The following is a 21101-nucleotide window of genomic DNA, read 5'->3' as shown; positions in this document are numbered from 1 at the left end:
ATCAATGGCACAGGTAACAAACCCATGTCTCTCTATTCCTAATGTAAATTTTTTACGAATACTTTTGTTGTTATATATGATACATAAATAGACTCTTTTTGTTTTCCTACTTAAATTTGTATCAATGTTTTTGCAGAAGGTGGTGTTGAAGATAATGACAATGAATGATACGAAGACAAAGCAGAAGGCAATAGAGCTGTTGCTGATATTTATGGTAGTTAACACAAAATATGGCTTCCTTACTACCTGCTTCATTAATTTTTGTTTAGGCAAGAAGTGACTTTGAATTATACGGACCAATTTATCAGTACTGATACCACTGAAAAAAGGATGTGTTTTTTATTGTTTTTTTGACTTATTAATACTGTTACTGGTTTCTCTGATCATAACATGTATAACAGGGGTAGATTCAATTGCAGCTGATTTAAAGGGCATAAGCTGACTGTTATGGAGATATGGACGCAGTTGCTATAGCCAAAGACTCAAGAAAATAGGAAAAGTTGAAATTATATCAGTTGGCCCCGCTAAAGAGAAAAGAAAGAGGAAAAGAAAGGAGAAAAAGAGGAGAAGAAAGGATAGAAGTACATTATATGTTTTTCAGATATAATTCTTGTAAACTTTAAGATAAACTCTAAGCATATATTATTATGTTTTTGGGTTTTCAGTAAATTCACATTGGTCAAGATGTAATATAATAGAGTACCCTTCGCCTGCAATACCACTCAGGCAATATATTATATATGTATGTTAACATTAGGTGTGTGACCATTGATTTTGGGATGAAATTTTATATTTCTCTCACTATAATAGGCTAATAATAACAGTGTAGATTTTACATACGTTTCTCATAGCTATTGTTTAATGCTTAATACTGAAACTTTCCCAGTATTTATCTTCCCAATTCTGCACTTGCCTCATTGCATCAACTTTCTCTCTTACTGAAAGAATCAAGACTTTGGTGTCATAAGAAGGCATGGTGCATGGATTTGTATTGGAAGGACCCTTGACCAACGTTTCCATCATGAACTTTTTCTGCAACCATTTGCCGACAAGCCATAGTCTGTGAGCATACCTTCACAGCTCTGCTAGGTACCAACGGTTTGAACTTCAAAAGCTTTGCTTACTCATTTAGCAATGAAACATGTAATCATCATATATAATCCATTTTCAGTTCTTCTTGAATAAAGTTGCTAGCTGCTTTTCCATTTCTTGTGCCTGCCGAATCCATATAGCATTACAAACATATAATTTAACAAATTGGCATTAGAAGGTAATTAAGTTAACTTTGTTTATAAAATTACCCACAATCATCAGCAGACTTGATGTTTGCACTTGTTGTCTTCCCTTATTGGCCAGTATGTTTCTATTTGTAGTATCTCGTGAAGAAATCATGTATTTGGAATTTACAAACAGTGTCTTAGAGTCACAAGCTAGAATGTATTTCTCACTAACGGACCATGCATTTCCTTCTATGTAGATTTTGTACCTATGTAAGGTAGGTAAAATATATGAAAGAAAATCCCACGTCCCACAAATAAAATATTCAAATCAATTAGAAATCATTCTGAAAACAGATTTACCTGTGTGTGCATTGGCTTGCTAGGTCTGATTGCTTAAAGCCTTGACGAAACTCCTGTCCTCAATCTCACATAATATAAGTAAATACCAAAAAAATTTAATCACTACTTGGTCAAGAACGATTGTTTACAGCACAAGAGGCCATTTTAAAACAAAACTAATAAGAAATACTAGAAGATTACCTGGTTATAAATTCGCGCATTCCGGTTCAGTTGATCGGAGACATTGCATGCGAGAAGCTCAATTCTAGATATGGTGCCAACGAAAGCGGTTCCTTTCCAGTAAGCATGGTTCCCTATCAATCCATTTTGTCCTATTGTTAACTTCTTTAATTTCCCTTGACAACTATCCCATGGTTTTATATTTATCTCCTCCTACACCAACCATTTAAAACCCTAAAATTTCAAAAAAAAAAAAAAACTCATTTAGACACACTCATACATAATTTATATAATAAGAAAAGAAGAGTTGCATGAATTACCATCCCCAGAACGACCAATCAGGAACGCAATGTCCATGGTCGATTCACTGCCACAGTACGCAAACAATGGCGGTGGAGTTGATGATTTGGTGCCGGTAGTCGCTTGATTGGATGACCCGCGAATCATCACAGTTAAACATCAACTCTAAGTCTGGTAACCTTCCAGGATACCTCCGAAGAAGTTGCAAGATGCCCCATATAGTGTACACATCTCTTGTTTGAAAAGTTTTTCGGACTTCTCAATATATACCTTGCCGTCCGCGATTATAAGGCGAAAATGAGCCGTTGGATTAGCTCTTTCCACCATCTCCCGGCTGATTCCTGAACTTTTCCATGGCCTTAATCTTCGTGGATCCAGCGAAAATATTCTGGGCATGTAGGCTGCAACGATGGGAAGCCATGGTCTTGTGTTTGAAAATTTTTATGGTAATTTGTGGACAAGTTTGTGTTTGGTTTTTTGATGCTGCAATTTAGAGGAGATGATTTCTCGAGGGGGTTTTGGGAGATATCACGTTTATTTATTGAATTATCAAGAGATAACTCGAACTGCAACATTGAAGACAAAAAAAGCACCCAATTGAATAAATATATTTACATTCACCAAGGTGCCAACAAAAAATGAAATTGTAATACAAAAGCATTGAGAAAAATAAACAATTATTAAAAAAAAAAAAAAATTGATATATACTTACATGCCCACTCCAGAAGGAAAAATATAAACAACAAGATGAGTAAGGGAAATCATAAACTGAAGTAATATTGTGGTTGTTGCAAGACCCTTCTTCAATTTCTAGCCTGTACAGACATACTGGAAAATTGCTGCATTGTTATAATTTAAGAACACTCTTATTCAGTCTAGCAATTTCAATTTGTGCTCTTTGTTGAAGCCCTGATGCCTCCGGAAAAAATAGAACTTCACTTAAAAGGTTTTGTTCTCAGTTGAAACTCTCTCTCACTTTAGAGAGATCGATCATTTACTCGTTCTTGTCAAGGTTGAAAATGCCATGCATTCAACTTCTATTTATGAGTAATTTACTTCACACCAAAAATTCTCATCAACTTTCTTTTACAAACTAACATACATTTACAATTAATCAACTGCATTTACTCGCTTATCCAATAATGGGTTTCGTCTAACCAAATCAATTATTAGCTTCACATGAGGTTAGTAAGAGGTTTTAGTGAGAGATGTTTGTAAGTCTAGTATTACTAATTATTTAATACTTTTTTTGGAAAATTGTTACCACATAATAATAATTTATGTTTAATCCTTTTTAATCACCCCTCTCCCCCACCCCACAACCCCCCCCCACCCCCCCCCCCCAAAAAAAAAATAAAAATAAATAAAGAATCTATCATATTAAATAAAGAATCTATCATTTTTTATCCTTTTTACCACATAATAAATAAAGAATCTATCATATTAAATATTTTAATATGATAGATTAATGAATATTTATCTAATTGCCTTTCTACCGTTTATATTAACATAAAAAAATTTAATGACAAAGAAAATTTATATTATTATTATAAAAACAATAAGATCTTCATTATTTAATTATACTTATTAACACATCATAAAGTGAGTGGAGTAATTAAAGAAGCTTTACTTTTCCCAAAGCAGTCACCTTGATAATATGTTCTAGTGCAAAGATAAAACTTAGAGATTTTTGTTTTTATTAAAAAAAAAAATCCTAATTACTAATTAATGGTTATACTAAAGTTAACTATTTTCATTTAATCCTTTTTCTTGAGATGCAAAATATTAACTATTTCAAACCAATAAGTTAATTGCAAACAAAAATACAGTGAATAGTTACATAGCAAATAATTATTATTCATCAAATTACAAATGTGGAGTTTAGCTTTTTATTCATTAGGAAAAATACCAATTTATTTTATGAAATAATAAGATGAATTTGGAAAGAAAAATTTTATCCACGTTATGAAAATCAAGAAAATAATTGTTTGATAAAGTGCAAACATTGAATTTAATTTCGAATAGAATTAAGTATTAGAAAGGAAAGTTTTTTCTTGAATTTGAATTAAGAATATTATTAAAAAAATAAAAATATTTAAGGCTAAAGGAGATAGTCATAAATAAGAAAAATAAAATTTGTATAATAAGATATTCAAATTCAAATTCAGTAGTTTAAAATATATTATGTCATCCAAATGTGTGCCATACATATTAAGAATATTAAAATGATAAGCATTAAATGTTATAATTTTACTTTATCATATATTGGCTTCTTTTAAGTTACTTGTTGGTTCCAATTTCTGTGTGTGCGAAGGACTACCTCCCCTCGGATATTGGCTCCTTTAAGTCCTAGTTATGTTTTATGTTTAATGTTCTTAATTTATTATGGGTCTTGAGCTATTCTTACCATTTGAGGTTGTATTACACTTCTAAGAGGTTGAACTCACGCTTATGGAATCCTCTTCAGTTTTATCTACGTTCATTGCTCCAATAAATACTAGCTTATCTAGATTTTCTTCTAAAGTAGATAGTTTGTATGAAATATCTTATATCCCAGAAAATAAAAAAATCCAAGATACGATCCCTCCCATTGTAAATCCTTATACAGCTTTTTCCAAGTCATCTTCTTTTTTGTCTAAAACCTTTAAAACTCTTATTAGACCTTCTAGAAAGCCATTCAAAGACTATGTCTAGACTAGTACTTTTGATAAATGTCAAATTCCAGTTACAACTCAAGAACAATATGTTACTTTAGAAATCCCTTAAGAATCTATTACCCAATGGATCCGTGAAGGATACTCTCATGTACACTTTGATGCTATCAGACTTGTTCTATCTTACCATGGCAGAAAAAGACTCCCAGTCTCTGTCCAAATCGCTCTGTTAGACACTAGATTTGTCCAATATCAGCATGCTTGCATAGGAACAGTAATACAACTTTGAATGTTGGAACAGTCATTATGATAATGTTTCCTAATTTCAACATGTTTCTCTATGAATTATGATGTTCATTGCTCCAAAGCTCTTAAAGTTCAATTTCAGATAGTTGATACAGATTTAAATCCAGGAAGTATTGCAACTACTTTGCATTACTAGATGGTTTGGCGGATCCAAGACCATGCTCTTGATCTCGCTATTTCTACAACTACTGATGCGCTACTTCTTACTGTTGACTCTCAGAATACTCCTCACTGCATCAATATTCCTAGGCAGATTTCTAGAGATGATTTGATTAAACTGTTACTAGACTCTTGGATGACGAGTTATGAGTCTCTTAATAAAAAAGAAACTCCAGTGGTTTCTACAGAATCTACCATGCATTATAATAGTGACGGAACAACAACTATCAGATTCAAGTCTCCAGCAAATCCCAATGCTCTACCTTTGAGTTTTCGACAAACTCAATTTTTTTTCACTCCAGTCTCACCAGTTACAGCAGTACGGGAACCTGGACTTTCCATTCATTCATTTCAACAATCTGGTGCTCCTGTTTATCATCAATTTGATCCAGTCACTAGTCATACTCCATTTGATCTTGACTGTCAATGCTCGGACTGCCTTGATGATCCTATTTGGGAAATAGACGAGCATTATCTTTCCAGATGAAACCATTCCAAATGGAAAAGACATACAACTCAATGCAGTCAAAAAGATTTTCACTCCAGATTTGAAGACCATGATCTCGAAGTTGGTTTTCTTGGTCAGCCATCCGGTAAATTTGACTATTATGTCAAATATTCTCTACCAGCCTGGAAAGAATTACGATCCATTAAACGTTCATGGGATATTCCTGCAGAACCTAAATCCAAATCAGCTTTAAAATTATCCAAACCTACTAAATCATCTTACTTTAAAAAGCCTTTACCATGTTATCAGTAGGCTCTTCGGAGGATTGCAAAAGAAAACAAAACAACCCATTCACCCCTTGTTCATACTCCTCCTGTCCAATCCATCATGATGATTCAATCACTTGACCCCCAAAAGACAAGACAAAATTTCAATTATGAAACAGACTTTCCTTCTCTTAAGGCAATTGCGACTCAACAACCAAAAATGGTTCCTTCCAAAGTCATACAACCTGATGGCTCCACACCAAAACTCTCCCAAGCTGAAGCAGTTCTCAATTGGCAGACTGAAAATGCTTTAGCCCAAAATCAAACCATTACCAGAATAGAACAAAAATTGGATCTGGTAACTCATAAGGTGGACTCTTGGTCTCAAAACCACACTATGCTGATTTCTTGTTTACAAAACTGGATTGATCGGCTCCATCAGGAATTGATGCATATTGTCAGCACCTCTTATGGATATTGAACTCAATTTCTCCAGAAGGAAGCAGAAATGAAGTCGCTTAAAACTCAAATGACATCACTTCAACAGGAATATCTTAAGCAAAAACTCAGACAACCGTAGACTTTTCCTAAAATGTCTTTCGTGCCAAATCCTTTTGATTCTTCATCAACATAGCCACAACCCTCATTTTCACCTTTCCCAAAGATTAGTCAACCTTTGGTCTCCCCTCACATGCTTTCTGGTGCTGTTCAAGCTTTTGGCAACACTAAACAGTTATATGCCAGACTCCACAAAGAATGTGATGAAAAGATTAAGCTGGAACGCGAACAAAAGAAGCGAGAAAAATATTCTGCTAAAACACATGAGTCAGTATGAAAACCATCTGATGATATACCTGGCTCTTTCTCTTCCAGTCATTCAGATCCTCTATCTCCTAAGCCTCATCGTTTTCATCTAAGATAAGGCTCCAATGTAAATAAGGACGATGAAAATCACCAAATTTTTGAAAATCCTGTCTCTTTAGAAAATCCTGTCTCTTCCAATTTTATGAGTTCTTTTTTTAGAGACATGGTAGAAAGACAATATCTTGCAACTTCGGGTATTTCTCATGATTCTCTATCATCTTTCCAAACAAAATCAGAAGTTGATATGCCTTCTACTGATGAATCATTTGACAGTAGCTTTGATTCTGAAATTGATACTTCTGATCAACATCTCAATGGTTATCCCCAATTAATGACCCATCAACCCAAATCTTCAAGACCACTTGTTGTCTTTGAAGTTGGTGATGAGATGCCCGAAGGAGATAATTCCATTCTAGACTCTCCACCTATGTATCACCAATCCCGTCATACTATGGCTGAGCGTGACTCTTATACAGCTTTAGCCAAGCTTCATGCTTTCACTGTTGATGATCTACCTCCACACAAATGGAGAAATCAGATGTATGAATTTCAAGTCTGGTTACAAGTTGAGCTGCTTAAACCTAATGCCCAAGTCTCTACTTTACTTACACATTTTACTGCTACATTCGGTGGAATTCTCCGTGATTGGTGGATTAGTCTTCAAGAGTATAAACAAAATTCATTCATCCAAATGCCAGATATTAACCAACTCTGTATCTCCTCTATAATAAATTTTGTGGATTACCTCACCTTTATGAGGACAGGTCAGAGAAGAATATTTTAAGATGCGATGCAGGTCTCTTAAAAAGAAAGATCTTGACAGACATTATAAAGAAATGGTAAAACGATATCATATACTTAGGGGTATGGATGATCCTAACATGAAGCAAACCTTTTTAGCTTCTATTCCAGAATCCCTAAGTCATGAAGCAACCAAGCTTATGCAGTCTCAAAGTAAACAACTTGGTTCCACTTCTCTTGGAGAAATTTATCAATTTTCTCATTCTTGCTCTGGAAAAGCTCTGTTCTCAAAAATAATTTTTTGATGATTATCTGAAGTGTTCTAAGCAGCTGACAAAGGTTTGTTAGAGACTAGACTTGCAGATCAAGTACAGATCAGATTGTTCATGTTCTTGTCCTACCAAGAAGAAGTTTCATTCTAGACGCATCAAGTATTCTCTACCTAATGCTCCTACTAGACACATATTTCGACGTTTCAAGTACCACAAGTTTCTTTGAAAAAAGAAACATCGAGGTAAGCGATCTAATCGTTGTTAGTTGTGCAACCGTCCTGACCATTTTGCCAAAAATAATCCAAACAAGCCCAAACAACCAGCCAAAATGATGCAACAACTTTCTCTACTCACTGATATAAATTTTTCTGATGAGATGTTGAAAGCTAGTTTTCCATAGATGAAGAACCTATTTCAGACACTATTTTTTAGTTTGTAGCCATTGATATTGAGTTCTCTGATTCAGATGATTGTCATTATTTCTACTATATTCAACAAATTCCACAATCCCTTCCATCATTAGCCTTCTCATGTCACGTACCTACAATAAAAGTTCAGATCTTCCCTACTAAATATTCCAATCCAATTTTAGTCATAACATTCTTTGATACTAGTGCTACTCGTACTATTATCAACCCTAAGATCCGCTCATCCTCCTAGTGGAAACCTCATCAAAAAGTATCCTACACTGCTAATAGTGACACTTTTACTACTCATCTGATCAACAAACCCATTAAAATCCAAATTTTTCCAGGATGTTTTACTTTTCACAAAGTTCTTGGTCTCGATTTACCTGGCAAAGATACGGTTCTAAGTTTTGATGTTTATTCCAAACTCAATAAACTTAGAATCCTCCCTGATGGTATTTAGTACAAGATGTTATTTCAATCTTGGACCACTCAGCCTAACTTATTCCTGATTGAAGGCAATCCAATTGAACAGATCGAAGCCCAGCTTATTTCCCGCTCTTGTGCAAATTCTCATGCAGATTTTCTCACTAAATGTTCCTATCCATTATGGAAGAATTCTGATTTCTTTATCCATCTTCTATTCATCAAGAGCAAAGATATCAATCCCACTAAAGCTAGTCATTCTGGCATGTCACCAAAACATCTTAGCCTAGCCTAACAAGAATGTATCAACTTTTATCTCAAGGATTGATTGAACCCACAAATTCCTAATAGGCATGTGAAGCATTTTATGTCAACAAACGTGCTGAACAAGCCAGAGGAAAACTCAAACTTGTTATCAATTATCAGCCTTTGAATTTCTTTCTCCGTGATGATAAATTTCCTCTGCTTTCCAAACAAGTTCTTTTTGCAAATCTTCATAATGCAACGATGTTTTCCAAATTTGATCTCAAAGCTGGATTTTGGCAACTTGGAATTTATCCTGATGATCGTCATAAGACTGCTTTCTGCATTCCGAACCAACATTACCAATGGACAGTCATGCATTTTGGTCTTAAGGTAGCTCCTTCCCTATTTTAGAAAGCCATGACGAAGATCTTTGCTCCTCTTCTTTATACATGTCTCATTTATATCAATGATATTCTCCTCTTCTCGAAAGATAAGGAATCTCATGTACATCTTCTTCATGAATTTGCTGATATCATACACTCTTATGGTATTATGCTCTCTAAGAAGAAAATGCAACTAGGACAAACAAATATTGATTTTCTTGGTATGGTTATTGCTGATGGCAAGTATGAGCTCTATCCTCATATTGCTAATGAGTTGCAAAAATTCCCAGATGTTCTCACAACCAAAAAAGAAATACAACAATTCTTGGGAATTGCCAATTACATGCGTAGTTTCATTCTCAACATTTTTCAACTCACTTCCCCACTTTCCCAGATGCTTAAGAAGAATCCTCCTTCATGGTCTGATAAGCAAACTAATGCAGTCAAGAGTCTTAAACGCAAATCCTTCCATACAGAGCCATTGAAATTTTCTGTTTTGGGAAACAAATTCTTCAGACGAATGCTAGTGACACTATTGGGGTGCAGTGCTTTTTGAACAAGATGATGACAAAGTACAACATTTGTGTGGATACTAGAATGGACAATTCAAACCACATCAACAACATTATCATTCTACTTTCAAGGAAGTATTAGCAGTAAAAAATGCTATTGAACGGCTTGAATTCCATCTTGTTGGACATCACTTCTTTGTTGAAACGGATATGAAGTCCTTTGATCAAATGCTCCGATTCAACAAGAAAAAGGTTCTACATCAACAATTACTTCAATGGGCAGAATGGTTCAACAAGTATTCTTTCACCGTCCAGCACATCAAAGGTCATACCAATACAATTGCAGATTATTTATCCAGGCCTAAAACTAAATAAGTTTGTTTCATGAACCCTAAGTCCAAACCACTTCCCTGTTTTATGTATCAACCACTAACCCACTCCAGTTTTTGTTCACCCTCTTTTTTACCAAACCATATGCCAGACACACCTCATGAATTCGATGACCTTGTTTGAACTCATACCATTGATGAAAATGTCACCACCCTCATGTTTTCTTATCATATTCAATGCATTGAAAAATGTGGACAATCCATGTATGATATGTTAGGTGTCCATCCAAATTAACCATTTTCAAAAATCTTTTGTATACCTTTAAGTCCAGATATCATATTTCCAGAAGAATTATTATGATTCTTTTGGTATATGTTACACCAGTACCACATTGCAATTTGATTTTCGATCCATTATATGTTGAAAATGATTTCCCAATATCAATCATCCTCAACCTCTGAGTTACACTCTTTCATGACCCTTCTCAAATGGTTCAAAACCCTAGAAAAGTGGAAATCTGTGTTTGCTCATCAGCTTGCCCAATACAAAGGTCCTATGACCACCAAAATGGCATGGTCTGTCATGTTTTTTCATAGACATCACTCAATCAGATTTGATGGCCTATATTTTTCATAGCATCAAGTCACATTTCATCAGTCTTATCCATACTATCTCGTCCATAATATGTTTGACCATCATATTGAGACTATATCAATTCAAATTTTTTTTTTGAGAAAAATCAGATAATTCCAGATGAGATATGACCATCTTTTCACAATGATGCCCTGTGGGAACTCTTTCTTCTAGCCTATACTAAGAAATTACTCCAAGCCAAACAAACATGCATACGTTCCATCACTACTCCATTAAATGCCACTTCAGATTATCCAGAATGGTGGTACCCAGACTCTTAGCCAGATACTGTGCAAGAAGAAGAGCTTCAATAGTCTCGTGATTATTATCTTCATAAATCCAAGCAACAACAATACATGCATACGCCAAGTACCTCTGCAAGGCAGCCATCTCAGTTTCTAGACATTTCTCTGGATACTCATCCAGATTCATCTTCTTAATAAATTCCTACTGATTGGATTCAAGCAATGGGCTATCTAGATTTCCAAGATGAAGACTCGTGGCATGTTACAAACTTGTCAAATGATTAAAGTTTTGCGTGTCTTAAAATAAATATTTATGTCCTTTATATTTATCTGTAAAATAGATATGGACTAAATGGTAGTTTGCCAACTCAAGTGCAATATCTCCCGGGTGTAGTATAAAGTCATATTGTAGGAAAAAAAAAAAAAAAAAAAAAAAAAAAAAAAAAAAAAAAAAAGTCAAATATATCAAGCCTTGCATTAAATGTCTCTTTAATGTGTATTGAATGGGGTGTATTATATTTCTCTATAAATAAAGGCCCTTATCTTCCCGTAAGGAAGGAGGCATTGTGAAAAAATCTCTTGTATATTTCTCTTGCTCTTACATTGTTCTCTTATCACAAATCTCTCATATTTCTCCCTTGCATACATTTCTCTTTTCATATTTTATTCTCACACATTTCTTTTATGTTTCCTTCATACTTCTAAGCCTTCCCTCAACCTCAAGGGTGTTGTGATATTCTGAAAATGGTAAGAGTAGCAAAAGATCTCATATATATTTTTCATTTATATTCTTGATGTGTTTAATTTTTACTAGCCCTTTTAAATGATGTTAGAAGATATGTGGGTGTAAGTGTGTGTGGGATAAGAGGAGGGTCTTGACCATAATTTCGATCGATTGTTATGTTGATTGCTTTCACATAGGTCGGCTATCATAGTTTCCCACATGCATAAACTCCATAATCGATCTTCTGGCACCATCTCCCTTTTGCCCATTCTATACCATTTAATTTATATTCTATCTTGTATACTAGTACAGAAGTGTAATAGCTAATTTTGGACAAATATATCATGTTGGATCTAGATCACTTATTACATTATTTAATGATTTATATGAGGTTAATATATAAACTTGGCATTGAGATAAGTCATTATAAATGTAATATAATTATTCTTATAAATTCTCATAATTAATTTAATCCGTGTGTGTGTGAGGATAATTATCCAATAATTGCAATAATGGTAAATTAAATGAATTTAGGATTTCGTTAATGTCATAAAACATGAACATTATGAGATTAGTAATAGTGAAAAAAATTATAAATTCCACTAATCCTTGATCTCATTGTATTGGTGAGAGTGCCCTCCTACAAAAGAAATTAATTTAAGGTTATTGGTGGGTAAGGTTTTAGAATTTGGAGCAAGATTCTAAAACCCGGCCCAGTTCGGCCAATTGAAGAGGTTGAACTGGGACCTAGGGCCTTCACCGGGCCGAGTTACTACTTTTGACTGTTCATGGAAAACCTTAGAAAGGAGGATGACAATAGACACTCAATTGGTGGCTGAGGTATTGGGGGTTTTCAAAAGGAAGAGCCGGTGAGTCAAAAAGTGGCGACTGAGGTGATTTCCAGTTAGTGAAATGATTGGAAATTGCAAAAATTGTGCAGTGGCACTAGCGGGCTGTTGTCAACGATTGGTGAGGTGAACAGGGGTGGGGTGAGATGAGTTTTGGTCAGGAGGTTGAGGGAAGAGTTTTCATGGTTATTGGGTGTGTTTTTGAAGTCGGAAATAGGCCCTATTGGGTTGTCGATGTCGATAGTGTAATTTAGGGTGTTTTTGTAAGATTTCAAACCTATAGGAAATTATGGGTAATTTGTCAGGGGTGTTTTTGCTGGATTTTAAACCTTTAGACATGTTGACATGGATCAAACCAGTTCAACCGATCAACCAAAGACTCAACCACTTTGCTGGGTTTCACCCTGGGCCGAGTTTTAAAACCTTGGTTTGGAGTGCACGTTCCATTTCACTGCGTAGGTTTTCTAATTTTCTAGACATAATTTTGAAGTAAATGATTATGTTACCCCTATACTTTCTCATTTAATTGACCAATTCATAATTAAGCGTAATAATACCTGGGGCCGATCCAATGGGTAAACCCAATTAACATAACAATTTCAATTCAAAAGAGATCTCTAATATATTTCCCAAATCTTCATATCTTACAAGAGTACATATCCCTAATTCCTAAACCTAAGGGAACACTGCAATTAATTTATACCCAATTCAAAGAACCCCAACATCAATGTGTGTAAACTCAGACCCGAAGAAACATGTATAATAATAATATTATGACTTGCTAAGATTCAAACCTAATTTAGAAGAAATTAATATCATTTCTTTTCTTCTTTCTTTTCATCTTTTTTGTCTTTCTTTTCTTCTTTAGCTGGGCCAACTGATACAATGTCTATCTTTCCTATTTTCTTCAGTTTCTTTGCTATGGCTATTGTATCCATTTCTCCTATAATAGTCAGCTTCTGCTCCTTTGTATCTGCTGCAATTGAATCTACTCCTGAAGTTATATAATAAATACACACAATTAATACCAATTTTAATATAATCTAGAATTAAGAATAATAAAAACACGATTATCATTTGTCTATGAGTAAGGGTTACTACCATAGATGTCAGCAACAGCTTCTATGGCTTTCTGCTTTGTTTTTTCATCATTCATTGTCATGATCTTCAGTACTACCTTCTGCAAATATTATTTGAGGAACAGAGGAAAACAAACACAGAGAATTATAATTAATCTTATACAAATCTGATACTATTATTCATCAAACATAACAGCAACAGATTAAAATAAGCTATATATATATATATATATATGAAAGGAACAGAGAGAGCTGATTGTACCTGCGCCATGTGGACAGAAGGAAATTAAGCTAAAAGAAGTTGCAGGTAATATGTGTGATGGGGGTTTGATTAAGAGTTGTTTAAAAGGAGAGGACGGATATTTATGTAGTGGTTTGTTGGCCATGGCGCTTTGAGTATATGCGGTCATAGTCAACGTTGCTGGCCACTAATTTGAAACGCCGGCCTTTTTTATTTAATTTCTTGTTTGTTTATATTTATAGATTCTTTTCTCTTGAAGAAGGAAATAATGCATCCCACTTCTTCAATAATTTTTCCTCATTCAATATCTTTTGCTCTAAGCAGCATTATTTTTATTTTTTGGACGTTTTAAAAAAATGCAGTACTTATCTGTCGAAGCACTCCTCTCTCTCTCTCTCTCTCTCTCTCTCTCTCTCTCTCTATATATATATATATATATTCAATACTATTGGAAATGTTAGGTCTTGATTAATACATCAGCCAATAATGTTTACATATTTTGTTTTCAAATGTCAATAGTCTTTTATGGTTTGTTAATCTCCTCAAAATCAAATTATCAATTACGAGTGCTCGCAAATATTTTAGTGATACATTTATGTATCTAAAGAATTAGGACAAGACATCAAGCGAGCTAAGATTAGATAACTTTTTTGAAGCCAAACAAATCTGGAAGACAAGTTATTTCTCTTATTTGTCTACGTATTCACCATCATATGTATGTGTATGTAGAGATGGATCCATGACGCGAGTAGCCACCTCATTTTGCCTAAAAGCAACCAATTAATAATGAGTTAACGACATTTTCTCACCCAAATAATGGTTTAATGACACTTTCCTACTAATAAACTTTTAAAATACCACTTTACTATCCAAATTTATATTCTGATGGCAAAGAGAGAATAAACTTGGTCAAGACTATTGAAGCTTTTGAAGATGAGAGGTCGATGAGTCTTTTGGTGGTGGAATGTTAGATTTTGATGGTTGGAATTGATAGGAATTTGATTTGAGAGAGGCAGCTAAGAAAACCTTAATCGCTCGATTACCGGCGATTGACAAGGTCGGTAGGAGTAAGGTTTGAGAGGTTTTGGTGATTGATGATTGGGAAAGAGAATGGTAGTTGTGTGGAGTCGCAACAATGTCTGTATTGGAAACGGAATATAAATTTGGATAATTAAGTGATATTTTAAAAGTCCGTGGGTGAAAAAATGTCATTAAACCATTATTTGGATGGGACAAAGTTGTTTACTCATTAATAATTCCCCCAACTCATGTTGGGTGTGTTATAGATCACTATATAGATGAAAGAAGCGTAGTTCCGTCAACATCTTAATCCAGCTCAAGAAGATTCTTGCCATTCAATATGCTCATTTACGGTGTTTCAACAAGCTGAAATGATTTGATAATTGGTATATCAACAAATTAAACTATATATGTTGCCCATCAGACTGAAATAATATAGTAATTAATAAATTTGTGCCATCTGATCAATATGGTAATGGCAGTAATGACTGCAGATGTGGTAGATTGTCAAACTTTGCGTGGAAAGTTCGGTCAATTACTGAGTGCAGTCTCCCAATTTGTTCTCTTGATGTGGTCTTATATTGAATATTAGTCTTAACTTTAGTCCTTTTGACCAAGGATGAAAATTTTATGACTAAACAAATCTATTTGTCATAACCAAGTAATCTGATTTCTTCAAAGAGTAAACTAAGCCTCGTGGAAAACAAGAGTAGAAAACCCCATGCAACTTGTACAATTAATCTCACCAGAACAAGCTTTTCATTTGATTTGTTATATATTTTAGAGTTAGTATACTTTTGTTCTGTATTTTCTTTGCGATGTGCTTGACTTTCATCATCAAGACCATTCCATATTCTCAAGAAATCAACACTACTATTGGCATTATACTATCATCGCTTTTTATCTTTCAGAATCAAGTAGCCAAGATGATTGATTAGGAGCACCAAAATCTCTTAAGGTTTTGCTTTTGGTCTGCCAATCAAATGAATAAAAATATTATTGGTTGGTCATTGAGGATGACATTGTAGAAAGATACAAGAGAGCTGAACAAGAGAGAATTAATTAAAATATTATAAAAGAGTCTCTCCACTTTCGTTATTGCAGTTTGGTTGGCGCACTAAGAAACCAAGAAGAGCTCTTCAAAGAGGAAAAAAGGAGAGATGAGATGAGTCATCTCCATTTGTCTTCCATGGCGTCACACAACTCAATTTGCAAGAAGTTGAATTCCAGTCAAACATATAGCAAATGGTGTAATTGGTCTTAGTAAGGTTTGCACTCCAATTTAAAACAATAGGATTCCTTCTCACAAGTGGAACCACTTTTTGCCTTCCTTGTTACAAGTTGTGAATTTTTGTTGGACTTCAATCACTACTCAATTAATATCTCGTCATTCCCACAAAAGAACAACCATCAAGGTATCAGTTCAAGATCTTCCATGAGATGATTGATTAATTAATGCCTGAATTTGTGTACCTTACGTTGAACATTTTCTATCATATCAATCAACATGTATATAACCATAACATATAAATTCATATACATGTTTATATGAAGAAAGCGACGGAAATTAAATTGACACTAACCTCTCACCATAGCAATTTGGTTGTAGATAGTTTGTTAGTCTTCACAATATTGTCTTCTTAAAGTCTACGTATACTTCTAATTCAAAAGCAATTTTCAGTACGATGGTTTTGAGAATGTGAGATAATCAATCGTTTGAATTGGGAACCTGTGACACTCCTCTTTAATATGCAGTAGTCTTTCTATCAAAAACAATTGTGAGGGATAACTGACTGTTAGCAGTTTATATAACTATAATTGAATTGAAAGTGCTAGACCAATTATTATAATGAATGAGAATTGTTTAGCCTAGTTCTTGTCTTTGTTAGCCCGTCATATGTAAACCCACATTCATGGACATGTAATTTGTCTTGGTCTTAACATTTCAAAACCACCACTATGATAATCGTTTATGGACAAGACATTAACATTTCCCATTGATTGTTGAATTAATCTTAACAAGACATTAACATTTCCCATTGATTGTTGAATTAATCTTACATAATTAATCACGATTATCATCTTAATTACTTGGTTTACTTAATATGCTGGCTGCGTATATAATTAAATATTGAAATGTTTCAAAGGGTCAATAATAACTGTGTTAGAAGCATAGTTCTTAACGAAAAACGTGAACCCCACTTAATATTAGGTGAGACGGCATAAGTTTAAATTATTGATCAAATGATAATTAATATGTTAATAAACTATCAAATGCGTTAACATTCAACTCTTCTAAATTATCTATGCCGATTTTTTCCAAGCTAAAATCAAGTTTATGATTTCGAGGTGGAGGCCAGGTAACATATGTTTTACTCCTTTATTTTCTTTAATTTCATTGAACTTTTTTTTTTTTTTTTTTTTGGTTGACCGGTGGTATTTGGGCCAGTTTGTGCATCCTCGACCAATCCTTAAGGGTCCTGAAGTTAACGATTGGATATACTCTCCAGTGACCACCCATATTAGCAACCGAGGGGAATCGGACTTAAAACCACTTGAGTAATATACCCAAAGAGTCCTTATGGCCCCACACAACCACCTCAGGGTGGTTAATTTCTTTGAACTTTCAAGTTCGACATTTAATTATACGGAAAATATATCACTAATATTAGACAAATGAAGTAATTAATTTGCGAGGCAGTCAACTTAATTTTATACTTAAGCTGCGTTTGGTTTAAGGAATGTTATATTGATGGAAAGATAGATTACTTTAAAGATTACTGGGAATGTTGTATTAAATGTGCTTGGTTAGATTGAAACAAACTGATGGATATGTTACATTGATATGTTTGGTTGGAATGAATAAATTGGTGGGTATGTTATATAGATTACTGAAATTCCCCTCTTTCTTAACGTTATTATAATAGTATTATTATTTGAATTACTCTTTTAACCCTTTGTAGTTGAGATTTTGCTAAAACACCCAGCCATAATAAAAGTTAAAAAATTAGCCAAAACACCCCCACCCACCCCACAAGAGGATTGCCGGTCGTCGGCCACCACACTAGCATTCACTGGAATGGCGCACTATCGGCTGGATCTGGTTGATCGTGTACCTATTTGGCCGTCTCTGGCCAGATGGCCATGGATTTGGCTAGAAACATCTAGATCTATTATGGTCGGGTTTCTAGCCATTGATCTAGCCAAAAAACAGCCAAATTGGCACACAACTAGCCAAAGCCTAACTCCTCACTCAATAAGGCCTTGTTGAATGAGAGAATCACCCCTTCTTATAAACCAAAACGCTTGAGCATGCCTAGTCGGTGTGGGACTCCAACGCTCCCCTTCACGATCAAGCCCATATGTTGGGTCATGTTTGTTGATGGAGGTAGTTGTTAGCTCTAACTCCTCACCCGCTGGCCAAACACTCAGCTCAGCTGAGCCTAGCTCTCATACTATGATAGAATTTGAGGTGGGCCTAACTCCTCACCCAATAAGGTCTTATTGAATGGGAGGATTACCCTCTCTTATAAACCAGTAGGCTTGACGTGCCTAGTCGATGTGGGACTCCAACAAATCTGACCGGTCTTGCGTCATTCCAATGATTGTCGACGTCGGTCAGCGGTGGTGGTCGACAATCCTCTTGGGTGGCTGGGGTGTTATGGTAGGGTTCATGTAAATTGTTTTCAAAACAAGGGCATTATTGCAAAAAATATATTACTTAGGGGTCGTTTGGATCAAAGGTAAATAAGATAACAGGGGTAATCTTCATTTATTTTACAAGATTCCTATGTTTGATGCAAGTAATAAAATGTTATGGTAATCTTTTATTGTAAATAGTGTTTACTGTTGGTAATATATGGGATAATCTTATTACCTTGCTAAGGGGTGTTATTAAAACATTACCAAGGTAATCTGATTTTTCTACCCTTTTTGCCCTTAATTAGAAACCATTTCGGACATAATTGCCCTTAAATGTCTACCAAATAACAGTTACCCAACCCCTCTACATTTGAGAAATTAGCTAAAACACCTTAGCCACAAAAAAGTTTAAAAGTTAACAAAATACCCCTAACCACCCAAGACCACCACCGACCGTGATTCACCATTGCTGGCCACCAGTGTTAGTTGCCGTAATGGTGCACAACCAACGAGATTTGGTCGGTATTGCACTGGTAAGGCCTTTTTTGGCTATGGATCTGACGAAAACAGCCAGATCTAATGTTTCTATGCCCGTTTCACGGCCACAGATCTGGCCGTAAAATGGCCATAGATCTGGTCGTTTTTCGATCATGGATTTATGATCCATGGCCATTTTCGGCTTTGTCGGCGCACGACTAGCCATATACAGCCAGTTATGTGCCATTCATTCAACTGTCGGTGGCGGCCGACGGTGGTGGTTGGTTGCCGGCAGCGGCTTGGGGTGGGTAGGGGTGATTTTACTATAAATTAAAGTTTTATATGGCTGGGGTGTTTTAGCAAAATTTCAAATGTAGGGGATTAAAAGAATGATTCAAAAATGATAATAATAAATACTAGAATATTAATATTTAAAAATGAGGGCAATTTAGTAATTTATATAACATACCCACCCATTTATCTTCCTTACCAAACATATTTTCTAAACATTCCTAGTAATCTTTAAGGTGATATTTATTTCCGTTAATATAATATACCCCTATAATAAAACATTTTATGATCCAAATGCCCTCTTAGGAGTAAAATTGTAATGCAGGGTTCATGTAAATTGTTTTAAAAACAATGGCATTATTGTCAAAAAAAATTATTAATTAGAGGTAAAATTGTAACAAAATTAAGATTACTAAGTAATCTTAGAATACCTAAGAAAATAGTGGTATTCAGAGTACTACTTATATAACCAATAGTGATTACTATTGATATTAGAGGATTACGAGAATCTTTTATTACTTGACAATCAAATATGGTAGTGTCAGTGATATAAGATGACATTATTGGAATATGAAAGATAATCTCCAAGCAAATGTACCCTTGAGGATAACCAGGAAGTTCAAATATGACTTCAGTGTTAAATTTATTTGATCTCATACTTAGTTGCCCTTAAGAACGCAATCTCATAACTGTCTTACGTATAAAAATATAAAATTCTTCAGAGTTTTGGTGGGATTAATGCAAATGAAATAAATGGCTATTACAATTTTATCACCCATCTTTTTTGAGCAGTGGCTTCATGCATAACATATTCAATTGATTCTTTTGGGTAAAATGATTTATTTATTGAGTCAACGATATGTTCTCACCCAATGTTTGGCGTAAAGAAACTTTCTCAGTGGAAAAGTTTCAAAAAGACAGTTTCCTACAGGTCGACAATTAACTTCAGTTGAAGAAGGACAAAATGGTAAATTTAAAAAACATTGAAAGGGTAATTATATCATTTTATCCCCTATATATAAACTTGTAAAAAAGAAAAGAAACCTTAAATCCTTTTCCCCTTCTTCCCCACCCCTCCCCACCCCATTTTACCTTTCTTCCCCACCCCGCCCACCCCGCCGTCCCAAAATCTAACCTGACTCAAGTTGTGTTAAAGTGATTTTTTACTGTTTACACAAATATCTATATAATTCTGTCCTCTCATTTGGAAACATGAGATGCTAATGCCAGTGTTTATCTTCACATCCCAATATAATTGGCTGCTTAAATGATTAAGTCACGATTTTAACACTTTCTTTACAAATTATAATATTTTAATTTGTTGATCTAGATCATATTGATTCATCATTCGTCAATACAACTTACCAGTTAAATGATTGGGCATATATAACATTTCTTTAGGTATTCACAAGAAAAGTAGGCATATATAAATTTTAGGGTTAAACCAGTCAATTACTTGAACGCCAAAACTATCGCCATTCTCATTAGATAAGAGTTCCAAAATCCATTCGGATAAAACACTCAGCAGGTTGAAAATTAGAAAACTAGCACTCACAAAAATACACATTTGCTCTAAGGGGTTGACCTGACAGTCAAAGAAGTTTGCTCAATTTCTTGAATTCCTGATAGGTTCAAATCTTGAGGCCACTATTACAATAATATTATAGTTTACCTAGTTTTTTAGACTTGTAAGGCATTCAATAGACTCTAAAGATGAATTAAGGTACGCATAACTGGTCTAAAAACCCCTGTTACAAAAAGAGAAAAAAAACACATTTGCTTATGCCAGTATTATTATTAAATTTCGTAGCTTAAAGTATATAAAGCGGTACATGAAACTGATCCTCT

The 21101-nt window shown here is 34.5% G+C and overlaps 1 pseudogene; it reads right to left on the bottom strand.

Moving 5' to 3' along the window:
• Positions 1 to 858: 858 nt before the first annotated feature.
• Positions 859 to 2614, bottom strand: LOC116116407 (annotated as a pseudogene).
• Positions 2615 to 21101: the final 18487 nt, after the last annotated feature.

Source organism: Pistacia vera, unplaced genomic scaffold (genome assembly GCF_008641045.1).
Source record: "Pistacia vera cultivar Batoury unplaced genomic scaffold, PisVer_v2 Contig771, whole genome shotgun sequence".
NCBI lineage: Eukaryota > Viridiplantae > Streptophyta > Magnoliopsida > Sapindales > Anacardiaceae > Pistacia > Pistacia vera.
Note: the sequence above shows the minus strand (reverse complement) of the source record. Positions and strands in the feature narration are given on the sequence as shown.